Here is a 17201-nt window from a genome sequence, read left to right on the forward strand (position 1 = left end):
GGAAAGCACCACTAGAAATTCCATCCAGTTAAGTTTACCAAGTGTCTGGATCCCTGTTGGCTTAGCAGTTAAGAGCATGGGTCTGGAACCTCACTGCTTGGGTGGGAATGCCAGTTTCACCACTAGCTGTGTATTCTTAGACAATTTATTAAGCTTTCTGTGCCCCATACTCTCTCTTTTCTCTATGGAATGGGACTAATATACTCTTCACAGAGTTGGAGTGATATGTTGTTCATAATGTATGAGTCCTAGGATTGTCGTGAGGGTGACATGAGTTAATGTGTATAAAACACTGAGCACACGTGCCTGGTGGGGTTGGAATGCTGGGCTTTGTGGTGGGTGAAGGGGGGAGAAAGATTACCAGGGCAGGTGGCAGGTTCCACCCGAGGGCATGAGCAGTATGAAGAGGCTTACCGATGCAACACAGTGAGTGGCAGGTGGCCTTCTAAACTGAGGGAACAATGGGAGTGTGTGACAGTGCATTTCCGCAGTGGGGTCACGGCTGGCCCTGGAGTTGGGGTTGGCCATAAATTGGAGTAGATGTTTATTCCACAGCACTATGTTCCATAGTGTGCTTCATTCTCATTTCTAGATTTATTGCTTTTTATTATTAAAAGAACCCGTGGCTAGGTAAGGACAATCTAAAACAACTTAACACTTTATTTAGTGCCAGCATTTCCCATTAGGCTTTCACTGAGCGTTCAGGTGTTCTAGAAGGGAAGGTGGAGGACTGCAGCTGGTGCCACTTGATCAGGCTTGCTCTCAGGGCCGAGTGATATTGCTTGATTCCTGGACATTGTTAAAGCTCAACTATTTCTAGAGTTCACAGTTCTCTTCAGCTTGCAATTGTTTTTGAAAAGTTCACAGCTGGAAAAATGGAAATTCTTCAAAATTGTATGACAGCTCTTTCAAGCACTTAAAATTTGGGGGATTTAGAAAGTAAAAGTGGATTAACTTTTGATTCCCTGGAGGAAAAAAAAGCAATAATTCAGCCTTAAAACTCTGTGATTTCTTCTCCGATTGGAGTATTACCTCTTTTCCTTTTTCTCTGCTGAATTCCTACCCCTCCTCAAATACACAGCTCAAATTGACAGTTTTCTATGAAGTTCTTTCTTGAACTTTCTGAATACTTGCTCTTACCAAAGCACTGTCCTAAGATAAGTCTGTTATAATGCTGATATGCTTTCAGTGAGGACCTTTAAGTCAAAAAACAAACAAACAAGCCAATAAACATTCATTCACATTTGTTTTCTTAAGATCATGGTTGAGGATGTCTCCTGGCTAGAATGACATTCTGATCCAGAAATTCTCTTAAAAGTTCTGCTTCTTAATGAATATATTCTGTAAAGAATGAGTATATTCTCTAAAGACAAAATGAAAGAAGAATCGTTGGGTTCTTTTTTAGGAAGAAGAGTTAAAACTATTCTTTATTGGCTAGGACTTCTGGGAATTATACAGGAAAGAAGCTAAGAAGGAAGATATCAAACTGTGACCCTCTATAGGTTTTTGTTTTCGTTTTTCCCTTGCTTTTCTTAGATGTCACAGACATAGGGAAGAAGTCTTTGTTTTTGGTGAAGAGCTGATGTTTATGTAAGAGAACATTGAGAGACCAAGGGAATTTGACTCTTGGGGGCAATTCTACTTTGTTTAACTATGTCGCTTGTGGAAAATGGCAGAAGCTGAGGTGTGATTCTTCTGATAATTGCCTCTTCTGCTTGTTTGGGTTACAGACCAAGGGCAGAAGTCATTTCCAGATTATTATATTTTTGAAAATTTTGGGTTGTTTTGAAGGTGGATAAAATATTTCATATTGGCAATCTATTAAAAAGTTGAAAGAAAAACATGACACTTTAAGAACAAGTATGAATTTGACAGTTTAAATATAGAAGAATGGAAAGAATTTTATGGCGACTACCCATACTTACCACTTAGATTCTACAATTACATTATACTATATTTGCTATATAATATATATTTACTATATTTACTGTACTATGTAATCATATATCTGTCCTCTATCCATCCCTTTATTTGTGTTTAACAATTATCATAGTAGCATTTTATATTATAGCAAAAGGCCGCAAATATAGGAGAATTAGTTACATGAATATAGTACACCCATACAATGGAATTCTGTACAGCAGTTAAAAAGAATGTCACACTTTGTGTGCACTCACCTGGAACAATCTCCAAGATAAATGAGGTAAACAAAAAGGGTTGCAGAAGGATATATGAAACATACTGTTCATTTGTATTAAAAAAAAGGTATTTATACGTATATGTTACATATGCACGGAATATCTCCAGAAAGCTTAAACAAGGTGATAAAAGTGGGTGTGCTTCTGGCCGCCTCCTAGTGTGTGTGTGTGTGTGTGTGTGTGTGTGTGTGTGTGTGTTTGTGTAAAAACATTTAAAAAACTTTTGGCCTGCTTATTTATGTACCTCTCTGAAATATTCAGGTTATCAGGATGCCAAACTCATAGTCATTAGATTTTAACAAACAAAAATTGCAGCCAGAAAGCTAAGGTTTGAATTCCTGCTCTACTGTTTACACATGGTATACATTTTGCTGTCAATAAAACAAAGATAATAATTCTCATAGAGTTATTAAGAAGTTTCATTTAGATTGTTCATGTAAAGTACCTAATATAAGCACAGTGGCTGGCACACAGTGCTGGAAAATCAGTAAATAATAGGTATTATTATTAGGAAGCATATGGTTTTGTGGGAGAGGAAAAGAATAATTTAAATATTTTATAAGTATTTCTGTGGGGATATAGTAAGTAAAATGGAAATCAGAGAAGGTTGTATAAAGAAGGGACTTTTGAAGAATTTAGAAGGATGAGTAAGAGTAAATACTATAAGTTAAGGAAGGCTCTTCCAGATGTGAGTCTTCTTATACGAAAGTAAAACACAGTGTGGGTGAGTTTGAAAACTAATAGTTCATAATGGCTTGAACCAGTCTAAGTTATGAGAAGGGAAATGGCAGATGATTATCGCTAACATTTATTGAGTACTTAGGCAAGGTATTGCTCTAAGTGCGTTGTGTGTTTTAATTTATTAAATTTCTATAGTAACTACAACATCAGTATTGTAATTATCCTCATTTTACTGATGAGACTGAAGCAGGGAGGTAAAGACCATACCTGTCTAAGGCTGCACAAAGTAATAAGTGGATGTTTGTGTACACCCATTATGTTGCCCGATGAGACTGGTAGCTAGGAATCAGGTAGTCCATGAACAGTGTCTGGATTCACTCCCATAAACTTTGGGAAAGAATTTTGAGCAATACAGTGAAGCTCTCAGATTTGTACCCTAGGACGAAGAGTAATTAATAATAATAGGGGAGATGATGAAAATCTTGCTCTTTTTCCTTCTCTTCCCCTTCCATCCCATAATCTTTGTGTTCTTGGGACATTTTATAATTAATCGTAATACTTTGAGGAAAGTGAAAGAGCTCTTTAAACTGACTTTCGCTTTGTAATGAATATGGAGACATTTTCAGGACTTTTCCAACTGTATCAAAATAAAGGCAAGAATCAACAATAACACAGTCCTATTACATACATGTTTTAGATTAAGCTCCAATATTATCAGTTGTGTAAAAAATAGGGGAGATGATGAAAATCTTGCTCTTTTTCCTTCTCTTCCCCTTCCATCCCATAATCTTTGTGTTCTTGGGACATTTTATAATTAATCGTAATACTTTGAGGAAAGTGAAAGAGCTCTTTAAACTGACTTTCTATTGTGTAAAAAATGATTCCAAAGCATCGGCTTAAAACATTCAGCATTTATTGTCTTCCACACTGTATTGGAGTTAGGAATTTGGGCGCGGCTTACCTGGGTGGTTCTGGATTGGGGTCTCTTCTGAGATTTCAGTAATTAGAAGGCTAGACTGGAGCTGGAGGATCCAGTTTCAAGATCACTGACTCATACAGCTGGCAAGTTTGTGCTGGCTTTTGGCCAAAGCCTTAGTTCCTTGCCAATGGAACCTCTTTATAGGGCTGCTTGAGTATCCTTATGATATTGCTGCTGGCTTTCCAGAGGAAGGCAGACAAAACTACAGTGTCTTTTATACCTGGCCTTGGAAGACATGCATATTTAGGAGAAGTGAATATTGGTGTTTGTACTTTGCAGCTAACACAGATGCTGGTTGCCATGGCTTCTCTTAGCTCCTTAAGATCCCTTTAGGGCTCTGGTTGCCTGGCTAGAGAAAGACAGTAACTGCTAGAAGCTGAGAGGACAGATGCAAGCTGAGAAGTCAACCTGGGCTGCACTGGCTAGCTTTATGAGGTCCATATTTGTATGTTTAGTCAAATGTATGAACTTGAGGTTTTGTTAGAGAGAACTCCTGGCCACCTGGGTTAATTATTATATGCTTTAAGTCATGTTTGTTTTAGAGATCTATGCAATTTGACTTATTTAAAACTTAAAATACAAATTATAAAATTCTGTTTTGGGTGCTTTCCTGTCTTGGGAAGTACTGTTAATTTTTAATAACGGTGGATGTTTGAAATATTATAGATTTTAGTAACAACTACTACCAATCTGCTTTAAAAAGGTCAGTCTACAACATTAGAATATCGAAAGCCTGCTTAATTATTAGAAGGGTCTTATGATTAGAATTTAATTTCAGTCTAAAAAGAATATCAAAAAGTGACTCTAGAGGGCAGTATAACTCAGCATGTTTACGCTTTCTGGCATTTAAGTTTTGCTTTGGAAAAATCCTTGTGTTCAGCAATCTCTCTCCCTGTTACATAGTGTCCCAATTTGGTAGAATGTGAGTTTTGGAAAGGAGTGTTCCGGTTTGGCTTAGAAAGGTTACTTAGATAATATATCATAATTATGGGCCCTAGGGAATATCCGTGCTTGGTTTAAAATTTATTGGCTTAGAAAATCCGGAATTCTTTTACTGATTCAACTAAATTGAATTGAGTTCGCTTTTCAGGCATTCGTGGAACATTGAGCAAAAGGAATGGTATATCTTGTGTTCTCAAATACTTTTGAGTAGGAAGTAAATGTACCCTTTATTAGGAAGAGTTTGACTTATCCTGACACATTTGTAGACATCTCTTTAAAATGGAAAGGTTGAGACTAGATGCTTGATTGGTGAATATCTATCAGTGTTGAACCTTTCTAAAACTTCTCAAACGTTTTCATTCAGTGCTACCCAGAGCATAGTACATGCCAATCATTTTCTTCCTCTACCTTTTAAATTTCTGTATGTTTTCAGGGAAATCTAGTCTGTATGTTTTTGACTCATTTACACATAAGTTATCAAATATGGTTTGGAAAGAACTGTTTTTGAACTCTAAGGAGGTTTTGGATCCTTTAAACTTTTTTCTCCCTTAAAAGCAAAAAAAATTGGGGATTGCAAAGGACAAAATAATAAATCTCTTAGAATTTTAGGTTCGAGATTTTAAACTATTAATTATAAACTTAGGAAACAGATTTTTTGACTGCATTTTACAGTACGGAAAATGGTCTGTTCAGTGGTTAGGTGTGATAGATGGACATTTGGGATTTTGAGCTTTTAATTTTAATTTTGACATATAATAACTTAAAATGTACTTTTTTAAGGTTTTCATTTTCTTTATCTGATTTAGGATAATTCAAGTTTTCCATTCGTGGTTTGTTAAAGCGCTTTGAAATTCCTGGGTAAAAGGCCTTCTATAAGTGCAAATAGTGCAAATTTAAGAAACATACTATTTTGAGGTTCTGTTTTAGTGTGCATTCACATTGCTTTATAGATCTCAACCAAAGTATCTTCTTTTTGTTTTTTTCTGGTCATTTATCTCATTGATTTCTATCTTAGGTTGGATAAAATAGTTATTTTGACCTATTTCTTTGGAAAGAAACAGATCAGGAATTTTACATTTTAAATGATAAATAGTAAGTGTTCCCCACATTTTTTACTAATGTTAAAAAGGAAGTGCAGTTAGGAAACAGGCATGAGTATTGTACATTAGCTTTGATTATTGGTGTTGGGTATTGACTTCTCCTTTAGTACCACCTGTATACATATCATTTTTCCATCCCATTCCCAGAGAATAATATAAAATATCTGTTCATGTGTATAAAATATATAACACACATCAAAGCTTTCACTTGAAATTTTAAAATTTTACAAGAATCAGCATGGCATATAGGTAAGCCAGAATTTTATTTTTAAGAAAAAAGTAGGGAATTAATTATAGAGAATACTTTGAGGGGAAGAAGGTTTGAGGTTGAATATTTTTGTTTATACTGTATCTAGAAACAGAAGGTAAAAAATTTAAGCAACCTCTAATACATAAAGCAACTAAATTCCTATTTTACAAAGGATTTGAGAGACATTGCCTAATTCTGAAACTTAAAATTGACTTGTTAATTTTTTTTTTTAATTCTAGCAAATGACAGAACATTACTATGGTATAGATAGTATTATCTTTTTTTTTTTTTAAATGTAAATTGCCAAAGCTTCTTGGTATTTTGAAATATATAAGAGAAATTTTCACTTAAGTGGTATTTAAATCTTAGACTATTTTTCAGTTTAAAGAATAAAAAATAGTCTAAGATTTAAATACCATTTAAGATTATTCAATTCAATTTATGTATCCTATTCAATATATATTTCTCAATTTCTCTCTCACACTTGAAAATTTCTCTATATACAACACCCGATCTCCATCCTTTGGAATAAATTTTAGTTACTGTATTCCCCCATTTTATTCCATGTTTTTCAAATCTATTGTTTTGATTTCCTCAATTTACCTGTTTTGTACTCCAGTTTGTTGATTTTGTTTATCTTCTCTTTGATGTCAGTAGGTCCTTTTGCTGTAGAGAAAAATTTTCTCAGGTCTGATTATAAAATCTTTGTCTAAATGTCTTCTTTTTTATGGATATATATCTTGGGGCATCACTTAAGAGAATCTTATGTTATGGTTATATAACAACTTAAGATCTGGGGTATTTCATGAAACGGAGATGTCAGCTGATCAGTGCTGGTAGGAATTTACTTTCAGCTCCAGATTTGCCCATCAGAGCATATTTCCTCTCAGTAATTATATCCCTACTGGTCATGTTGCTGTCTAGAGCTTCTTAATGACATCTTCTGTAAGTCTCTGACAATAGCTAGAACATTGGTGGGCAAGCTTTTTCTGAAGAGAACCAGATGGTATTTTGGGCTTTGTAGGCCATGTTGTCTCTGTTTCAACTGTTCAACCTTACCTTTGTAGCACAAAAACAGCTAAAAGACAGTATTTAAATGAATGGGTGTGACTGTTTCCAATAAAACTTTATTTATGGACACTGAAATTTGGATTTTATATAATTATCATGTGTTATGGAATATTCTTCTTTTGATTTGTTTTCCTCCCAAAGCATTTACAAATATAGAAACCATTCTTTCACTTGTGGGCCATACAGAAACTGGCAGTGGGCTTTGTTTGACCATTAGTCCATATTTTGCCTAACCTTGAGCTATTAACCGGAAGAAGGAGGTACAGAAAGAAGTGGTTACTTATTGATAACTTCAATTCATGCATGTATTCAGGGTTGCTTTTGTTACTGTCAAAAATAAAATAAATGTATTAATGTCATAGAAGATATAAGTGATGTCATTTTTAATGTTAAATTCAAGGTTGAGTCTAGTCATATCCAAGGTTAAAGTTGGTTTTCTTTATCATATAGTAAATGTGGAAAATTTCCAAGGGCTATGGAACAAAATCTTGGATTTACGCATTTAAAAAAAAGGCTAGAATACACAGAAATTGTATGGATTTATTAGATTTAAAGGCTTCATTTAAGGGAAAGAACTGCCTTCAAGCCTATTTCAGCTAGTGATTTCTATTTTTGTGTATTCTGTCCCTACTTGATGGTTTGTACAATCTAATGATGGTAATTCAGAGCTGGAAAGTAAGTTTTCTCTAATTTTTTATCCTTTTTTTAGCATTATAGTTTTTTTTTTTTTTTTGGTCTGAAATGCTGAAAGAGCCAAACTGTCTTTTTTACAGGTAGGAATTACTTTCCTTCTCCTGCCTATTCTTAAAAATACTTAAAAATACAGCTCGTTTGTTAGCTTGTGTCGGTACTAAATAATGTTAGACACTATATATTTCACAGCAGACATTTTTTCTATGTAACATTGTGAGCACTTGGTTAATTTGAAGAACGGTTAGTTTTGTTGATCCTTGCTATGGTAAAAATCAGCGTATACAGCACAGACTGAATGAATAGGGCTCAAACTTTAGGTTATGAAAATGGTTTCAACAGTGAACCCTTTAATGACTGTCAGATAGTATTCTAAAACATATTCAAGGAAAAAATGATTAGCATTTAAAAATATTTTTTTTTTGTTTCACAGTTTATATACTTCCTTTTTAAAGTCCCCTTGAATAAATTCTAGGATTGCTAACTTCTGGTGTTCTATTTAGAGGAAAAAAAATCTATATTTGTGTATTTTATATTGAACCATAGCCATTCAGTCTAGTTACTAATCTCTTCTTTGTAAAAGCCCCTTCAGACATTGAAAAATATTGTTTATTCATCCTTATTTCTAATGCGAAGGGTATATTATTGCTGAGTTGTTAGATTTTCTTTCTCTGTTGTCATTCTGCAGTTTTATCCCTTTCTCTCTCTCCCACAGCTTCTTCCCCCTCCTTATTTTGGTAATGGTTGGCCGATTTGATATTTGCGAGGTATTCAGATTTGATAGCCGTGTAAGTATGGATCAGTATTCCCTTCTAAGCATCCTCTTTCCTCTAATGAAAGTTCTAGTTGGATTGTGCTGAGGGTAGTTTGTGATAGGTGAAGGGTCAAAATGGGAAACCAAATTGACTAATAAATTGAATTTCCGTGTCAGGTACCTTTTTATTTCAGGGTGCAGAGTCTGAGTTTAACTTACTGACTGCATGCCTTTATTGAATAGATGTTATTTAATACCTTTGTTGCTCAGTTCATTTATAAAATTGAGATAGTAGTAGTAGGATCATCCTATAGGAAGGGTCCTATATGTGAAGTATTTAGAACAGTACCATGCACATAGTTAGTACTCAATAAATATTTGTATCATCACCATTATCATTCACAGTTTGGATGAAGAACAGCTGCCGCTAGTTTTAAGCAGGACAAGGACATTATCAAAATTGAATTTCAGAAAGATTGCTTTCATAGTCGAGGGGAAGATGTAGTCAGGGCCAGGTAAGCAAAGGTAGAGGTGGGAAGATCAGTGTTATGGGTTGAATTGTGCCCCACCCCCACTCATATGTTGAAGGCCTAACCCCCAAGTACCTCAGAATGTGACTGTATTTGGAGACAGGGCCTTTAAAAGTGTGATTAAGTTAAAATAATGTTGTTTAACTGGTACTGAAAATATACGAGGAGGAAAAGGTATGTGGAGCGTGTTGAGTTGGAAGTGCACGCAGAGCATTCAGGCAGTTGGCTAATTATGTATCTGAAGCTCGGAAGAGAGGTCAGTTCTAGAGCTTGGTAATTATCATTTATGTAAGCAGGATTTGAGAATGCGAAGAGAAGTCCATAGATAGGTCCTCTGATGAATACTCACATTTAAAAGTGGCAGGCAGAAGAGGGGCAGTTGTGGAACAGAGAAAAGGAGCTGACTAGAGACATACAACAAGAAGGTGATAAGAACTGCTAAGACTGGATGACAAATGAGTAGCATTTCCAATCTGTACGTTGAGGTGATTTTTGTCCCAAGGCCCAGCAGCCCATAGTTGCTCATATTTTTAGTGCTTATTAAATGTCAAGCCTTGAGCTGAGATCTTTCATGGATTAGCTTATTTAACCCTCATTATAGCTCTAAGTTAGGTACTACTATTACTTATGGATGTAGAAACTGAGGCTTGGAAAAATTAAGTTACTTGCCTCAGATTACAGAGTGAGTAGGCAGTAAAGTAAGGATCTGAAACCAGGTGGGCTAACTCCTAAGCATGAGTTCTTACTGTGCCAGGATACCTCCTAACCTAAATTCGGGGTCGAAGATTTTCTGGGTATATATGAGGCAGGAACAAAGGAAATTGAGGGATGAGAATGCTAGAAAGAGCAGTAGCATGAAAATGGAATGAATGTTCATTTCTGTGCCAAGAGTGATAGTTTGGGACAGAAAGAACAGATCAATGGACTGGGGTGTTCATTGAAGGCCAAGAGGGTGACAGGAACGCTGGGTAGTCAGAGAATTCTGTCAACAGGAACAGAAATCAAAGGTTTTTCTTACTGGGGATAAGCAATGCTTGATGTTGAAGGCTGACTTCCTAAGAACTTAAAGTCATTTTGTCAGTTTCCTATGCCAACCTACTCAGCCTCCAAAAACAAATGAAATCAAGACTTACTGAGATTTTGATGGAAATACTTTTAATTAATTTGAAGAGTAAGACATAGATGACTTTTTTTGATAGGAATATTATATTTATTCAAGCCCTTAATAAAACATAAATGAAATTTATTATTTTTATAAGACAAAGTTTTAGTTCTGTAAATCCTTTGTGTTTCCTCTTCAGTTTATATCTAGGAATATTACTTGTATTGTGAACTCTCCAATTTCTAAGATTGTTAGTATTTAGGAAAGCAATTGATCTTTTAATTGCATAATAACATTATAAAACTTTTATTAGTTCTAATACTTTTCCAGTTTATTTTCTTGGATTATTCCCAGTTAGGCAATCATATTGTCTACAAATAATAATTGTCTCTTTCTTATTTTTTTAACCTCATTTCTTTTCTTGCCTTACTTCAGTTAAGTGGAACTTACAAAAATAATGTTAAGTAAAAGTGGCAATAGTGTACATTCTTGTTTTCAAGATTGCTCTCATATTTCATATTCATAATGATATTGAATATTGGCTTGGAATGTTAAAGAAGTTAAAGAAGTATGTGTTTGATGGAGCATTTTATCAGTTCCCTTTTTGACAAGGCCTCCTTTAACAGAAATATATTTTTCTCTGTCATTGTGTGGAGCTCTTAGCTGAATTAAGGATGGGCTTTGGAGATTTCCTGAAGGAAAAGTTTCCCAGTTAGCCAATTCTCGGCTGCATCTGTGTCATTTAATTTCTTAGCAAGGCAAACTCATGATCTGGATGTTAATTGGGTATCCAAGGGAGGACAGGACGACTTTCTAGAGGTAGCTCATTTGAGTGAAGTTTGCTAAACCCATCTAAATCTGACACGTCATTGCCTTTATACCTAAAACTAGTGAAATTCCTGAAACAAAAACTGCTGTGATGCATAATCAAGAGTGTCTAGGTCTAGCTAGTCTCTGGGACCCTCATGTTGTTGGGCTAGTGCCGAGGTCTTTGTCTTGCCTGATGACAGTCTAGTCTTTACTTAGACGTCTTGGAGAATGAGGAGTGGATGCTACTTATCCTATGGCTGTGCTGAACACCATGGCTTCCTAATCAAAGCAACAGTTGCCTCACATTTTCCCTTTCTCCAAAGTTTTATTTCATTCTGCAGTGTACAGTGCAGTGGGGTGTTCATGAGTATGTAGTGCTTGAGGGACAGTGAGGTGGTTCAGGTCTTTGGCCCACTCCATCCCCATCCGTGTGCGTCTGACTGTACCTTTATATAGTCTGCGTTTATGATGAAGACTCGGCTTGTTGGCTCTTTTTAAGAAAGAAGGAGAAAAGAGTAAAGTTTTACAAGTTTTCCATTTGCTAAACTTTATTTTGTAAAGTATTCTTTACAATTATAGAGTTTTGTTTTGTTTTAAATAGTTCAACTGTAATAAAGACTGTGCACCAAATAATGGGCAAATGCGCGCAAACACTTGCCATTTACATTTTTGGCAGGTAGGAAATGTGAAATATCCGTCTTGAGAGAAGTGATGATTTCCTCACTGAATTGTGGAATTTGTTTCCTTTTAGTCACTTTCAGGAAGAGTAGGTGAGAAAGTTGTACCTCAGAAAATTTTTGATTTGTATTTAAATTGCAAGATTGTCTATTATCATACAGTTCATTTAGTCAGTTAAGTTAAAATACACAAACGTGCTTTGGAATTTAGTACAGTATAAATATCCCAAAGACCGGATCTGGTTTATATAATTTGAGTCCCTTTCTCAAATTAGAATTCTTCTTCTTTTCTTTAGGCATTTGCAGCTAATACTATGAAAGCCTTGAAAGCATCCCATGTGGGTGGAGTTTAGCCAGGCAGAAACCTGATTAAAATACCACAGAAAGGGAAGGAGGTGAGACAATTGAATATGCTGGTGAGAATATTAAAGAGGTGGCTGGCCTTTTGCTGGATATGGAGTCAGCTGAGGCCATTAGAGCATTCTATGGCAGTAACTGAACCAAACCTCTCGAGTTGGTTCTCAAAGGAAGTTGGAAAGTGTCCAGAGGGTAGGATGTACCTTAAAAATGAAGGTTGTGGAGACTTAAGTAAGGGGCTTAGACTTTGTTTCCTGTTCTTCCCCTCTTCGCTGTACGCAGTTGACCAATGATGTCTTTCACTCTGCTCTTTCTGTCACCAGTCCTCAGCTGTGTCCCAGAGAGAGCTATCAGGAATAGCTGTCTTCCTCCTACTCCCTTTCTTTGACTCATACTGGGCTTGACAAGCATTGTTATAGACTTCCTTTCCCCAGTCTTACCCATCTCATTCTGCCTCAGGCGATACTTACTAATGTCCATCCTTTCTCTTTCAGTTCCTTACTAGTTATCTCAGGAAAGTATTTCTTCCCCAAAACAGACCTTGATTATGGCTAGTTAGGGATAGAAGTGGAGCTAGTAATAACTGCACTAAGGAAGAGAACAGCTATACATTATAAAAGTAAAAGCAAATATCATAAAGAACCTCTTCACAGCTCTTGAAAATACCCAGAATACCCATTTAAACCTTCTGCAAGTATCTCCTCCTTCATCAATTAAATGTTTTTGCCTCAAATACCAACATTTAAAATAAATAGAAAATGTTTCTTCATCTCAAGACTTTTATAGGTATTCAAAAATATTGTTTTCTATAATTTTTCGTTGGAAAATGTATGTCAGCCTCTTAATGGATTTAGTAGGTTAGTGACATAGCCTGGAGTATAACTACAGTTTTTAAAATTGTTACTATGGAAATGTGAATGTTAAATAATGAATCCACAGTGAACTTTTGAAACATATCGAAGTTATAAATTGAGAACAGCCAGTGTTTTATGTCATCTAAAAGGTAGTTATGTTCTTTCTTCTTTCTTTGACTTGCATCCCTATTTAATCATCATCTGATCTTGATTCCGCTTCTCAATCTCTCTTGATCTTATCCTCACTGCTACAAACAACCAAGTCCAGGCCCCCAATCATCTCTTACAGAAATGTTGCGTTAGGCGCAAAACCACTGTAGTTGCTTTCACTCTTGCTGTCCTCCAGTTTGTTTCCACACTTATAGCAAGGGTAGTCTTATAAAATTAAATCTGATTCTCACTCCCTTGCTTTAAAGCCTTTTGTTGGCTCTTGCAGCACCATTTTTGGCAAGAAAGGAGAATGCAAGATGGTGGGGACCTTAGCATGTCATGTCTTAGGAATCCTACCTTAGAAAAACAATGTGTGTCAGAGAGAGAGTGAGCCCCCTTCAATACATGATGATCATCCTGCCTACTAGTAAATGTGGTGTAATCAGGGTTTGAGAATCTGACTGATCATATTAGCAGTTCTTTTTCTCTGGTCAGAGTAGGATGGTAGGGTGACCAATTCGTCTTTGGGACTTTATTGGTTTTAAAATGGAAAGTCCTGTGTCCTGGGAACTGTGTCAGTCCTGGGAAACTGGGACAGTTGGTCACACCAGGTGAGAGAGCTAGGAAGAAAGTGAATTCTTGCATTTATCCTGCAGTCTGAGCTCTGGGCCTTTGTACCCACTGTTCTCTCTGCTTAGAATATACAGTTGGCTAATTCCTTCTCATTATTTAAAGTCTCAGTTAATCTTCCCAGTGGCTTTTAGACTATGTTAAGTTTCCTGGCTCTAGGTACTATCCTTGCCTAGCATAACACTTATCACTTTGGACTATGATTGCTTGTTTAATTAGAAAGGCAGTGCTGTCTGGTGCAGTGGTGTGCACCCCTGGTGGCATGTTAGAATCACCTGAGGAGCTTTCTAAATTTTAAGAACATACCACAGCTTTTGGCAGCCAAGATTGGGACTGATAGGAGAAAGGATAGAAGTGAATTCGAGAGTCAGAGAGGCTTCACCACTTTCATTTATTCAATAACTGTCTGTGGAGTACTGTGTGCCAGGCACAGTGTTCGGGGTATAGGCAGGAAATAATGTAGACGACTTGTGTCTCATGGCACCCACACTTTAGAACTTTCTACCACAGCATGTTCCTTCAGCATCAGTCATTCACTCTGTACGTCCTTATGAGTTCTGCTAGTTCTGTACAGACCGCTGGCACTGTCATTTATTTTTTTTAAAAGCCCTAACTTTTTGTACTGAAACATATTTGCTTTAAAGTGAAACTTTATATCACTACTAAAATTAAAAAGCCTATGTGACTTGCCATGAGTAGAAGTAACTATAAAAATGAATGAATAGAAACAAAACCAACCTAAAAAATACATTTATAAAAATGTAATCATGAAAGTAAATTACTCAATGTAAGAAATAGAGCTGTTTGTTTATGACCATTTAGCAACAGGTGACTATCCAGCTTCATGGCTGTTAAGACAGAGACTAGGGTTTTGCATTAATAAGATGGTTTAGTTTTTAGTTGTGATATTAACTAGCACTGAGAAACCCATTTCACATGTTTAAGCAGTTAGAAAGGACAACATATTTGCCAGAATGTAATCAAAACTCCTAACAGAGATCAGCAGCTCTTCCAGCAGAAAGGAAGCAGGTTGGGACCAGGTTGCCAAATCCCATTGGCCCAGGTCAGGTGTCTTTCTCCTACCGAAGAGAAGAGGTTTTAAGAAACTCTTGGGTGGATGGATGGTGGGAACCCTTCTGGTTCCAGCCTCTCACATCCTGGGATTTGCTGTAAGGCCTTCAGGGAAGTCCCAGGCTATGTTGAGGGGCTTAGGAAAGCAGACCCTCTGCGCTGCTCCTAGCTGTTATGGATACAGTGTTAACTGTCCAAGCTGTGACAGCGTAGCGCAGTGGTCTTCAAAGTGGGGTGCTTCTCCAAGGAACAAAATGTACAGGATGATCCACTGGGGTGTAGGAAAAACACTTAAGCTGTTGTTTTTAAATTTTAGTAGTGCCTGGGTATTCTTCATGTACAAATACATATATTTTGTGATGTACGCTTTATGACTACTCTTGTAGTTATACAATTATAAGAACACCCCTATAAATGGCCTCTGAGGCTCTCTCTGACCTCTGACCTTATTACTAGTGCCCTTTTTCCTCATAACTTCAAATCTCGTTTCAGCTCCTTTGGCTTTTTATTTGCTGTTCCTGAAAGGCTGCTGCACCACCTGCCTTTGCTCTGGTGATTCCCTCTGCTTGGAATACTCTTCTCCAGAGATCCACTTTACCCTCTTGGCTAACTGCCTCGTCTCCTGAAAGGGTTCGCTCAAATGCCCTTTCTCAAGGAGTCCTGCCTTGACCACCCATTTTAATACTGCAGCTGCTACCTTGCCCCTTACACACTCTTAACCTTCCTTATCTTGCTCAACTTTCTCTCTCTCTCTCTCTTTTCTTTTTAGCACATATTACTTCTGGATATACTGTATAATGTAGGTATCATATCTATTGGTTATTGTTTGTTTCCTTCTGCAGAATGTAAGATCCACAAGGCCAGGACTGACTTTCTGCTTTGTTCACAGCTGTGTTCCAAATGCTTTGAGAACAGTGCCTGTTCAATACATTTTTGTCGAATGAATAAAGCATTGACACATAGTAGGTTCAGTAACAGGTTTCTTTTAATGGGTGAATAAATTATTTAGGAAAATTAGAAATATAAAAATATCTAACACATTCTGTGCCCTGAAGTAGCTCCGTGTAGCGATGGAGACCAATGTGTAAGAAAATAATTTTAAGTCTGTGATCATTGCAGCAGTAGAATTATATGGTGGTGGGTAGAGAGGTGGCATTGAGAAGAGTGTGATTAACACTCTGGAGGTGGAGGCACTTCAAAAATCAGTGCATCTGAAAGGGATGGGTCTACATGTAGAAGCTTTAAAGGTGTAGAAACCTGCCTAAGTCTGGAACTCATTTATCTAACATGTATGTAAGATGGCCTTTGAAATGTAGAGGAAGATTTATAATGCCAAGATTACTGATTTATTTGTTCTTTAAAGAACTAGATTAATAATATCTGCTCTTGGGGAAAAAGCTTTTGGAAATTTTTAAATGCATTCCCCCCTCCCCCCCGAGTAAGCCGTTAACCAGGAAGAAAAGTGCTTTTCTGTGCACATTCACCAGTACCTAGTTCCTCTACCCATTTCACCCTGATCTCACAATAGCTAAGACCCAGACTTCGATACAACACTATGCTTAGCTTTAAACTCAGACAATTCGTACAACAGTATTATTCTCCAGAGTACTACTAGCAATAGTCTAAACCTCAAAGGACTTGGCAGTGCTTTATATGTCTCCAGAGAAGCCTGTTCTATAATTAATAAACCTTGATAAACCTCACCAACCTTTGCTAATACAGCCTATATACCGCCATCCTTATGTACCAAATCGTTTCATAGTTGTGATAACCTTATGTAAGTAGGTCCTATTATTAGTATTGTTTGCCATCCTTTGCAAACCCTAAAAAGGAACTACAGTAAGCATAAATATTCTATAAATACTTTTCATGCCTCAGGCAAGTCTAAATTATCTTCAATCAACTGATCAATCCATAAGTGTTTGTTCGTTTGTATGTGTACCAGCACTGTAAACAGAAAAGCAGCATGTCTGTATGAAAATACGTAGGGGCTTATTAGAAACACATTGATCTGATTAAAAGAAAAGTTATTCCTTGGCCAATTAAATGTGTTTTCTGCCACCCCAATTATGTTGTTTTAAATGTTTTGAAAATTTTGAGTTTTAATCCGTTAACTGTAGATAGTCCTACTTTTACTAGTTCAGAGAAAACAGAAATGAGGAAAACTATTTGAATACAGTGCTTGAGACTCTGTAGAAACCCTTTCTTTGATAGACACTTGTCTTTCCTCTAACTTGAATTAGGCAGATGGTATATCTCCATCATTTGTTCCTCTATGTTATGTTAATTGGTGTTATTTCAATAATTTCATTAGTTCTGCTTTGATGAATACATAGTAGACTGCCTATTGTAAAT

The 17201-nt window shown here is 36.4% G+C and overlaps 1 protein-coding gene across 2 annotated transcripts in view; it reads left to right on the forward strand.

The window, feature by feature from the left end:
- The window catches only part of RERE (arginine-glutamic acid dipeptide repeats), a 367252-nt gene that overhangs the window by 59159 nt on the left and 290892 nt on the right, over window positions 1–17201 (forward strand). The window lies entirely within an intron of this gene.

Source organism: Pteropus alecto, unplaced genomic scaffold (genome assembly GCF_000325575.1).
Source record: "Pteropus alecto unplaced genomic scaffold, ASM32557v1 scaffold125, whole genome shotgun sequence".
Taxonomy (NCBI): Eukaryota; Metazoa; Chordata; class Mammalia; order Chiroptera; family Pteropodidae; genus Pteropus; species Pteropus alecto.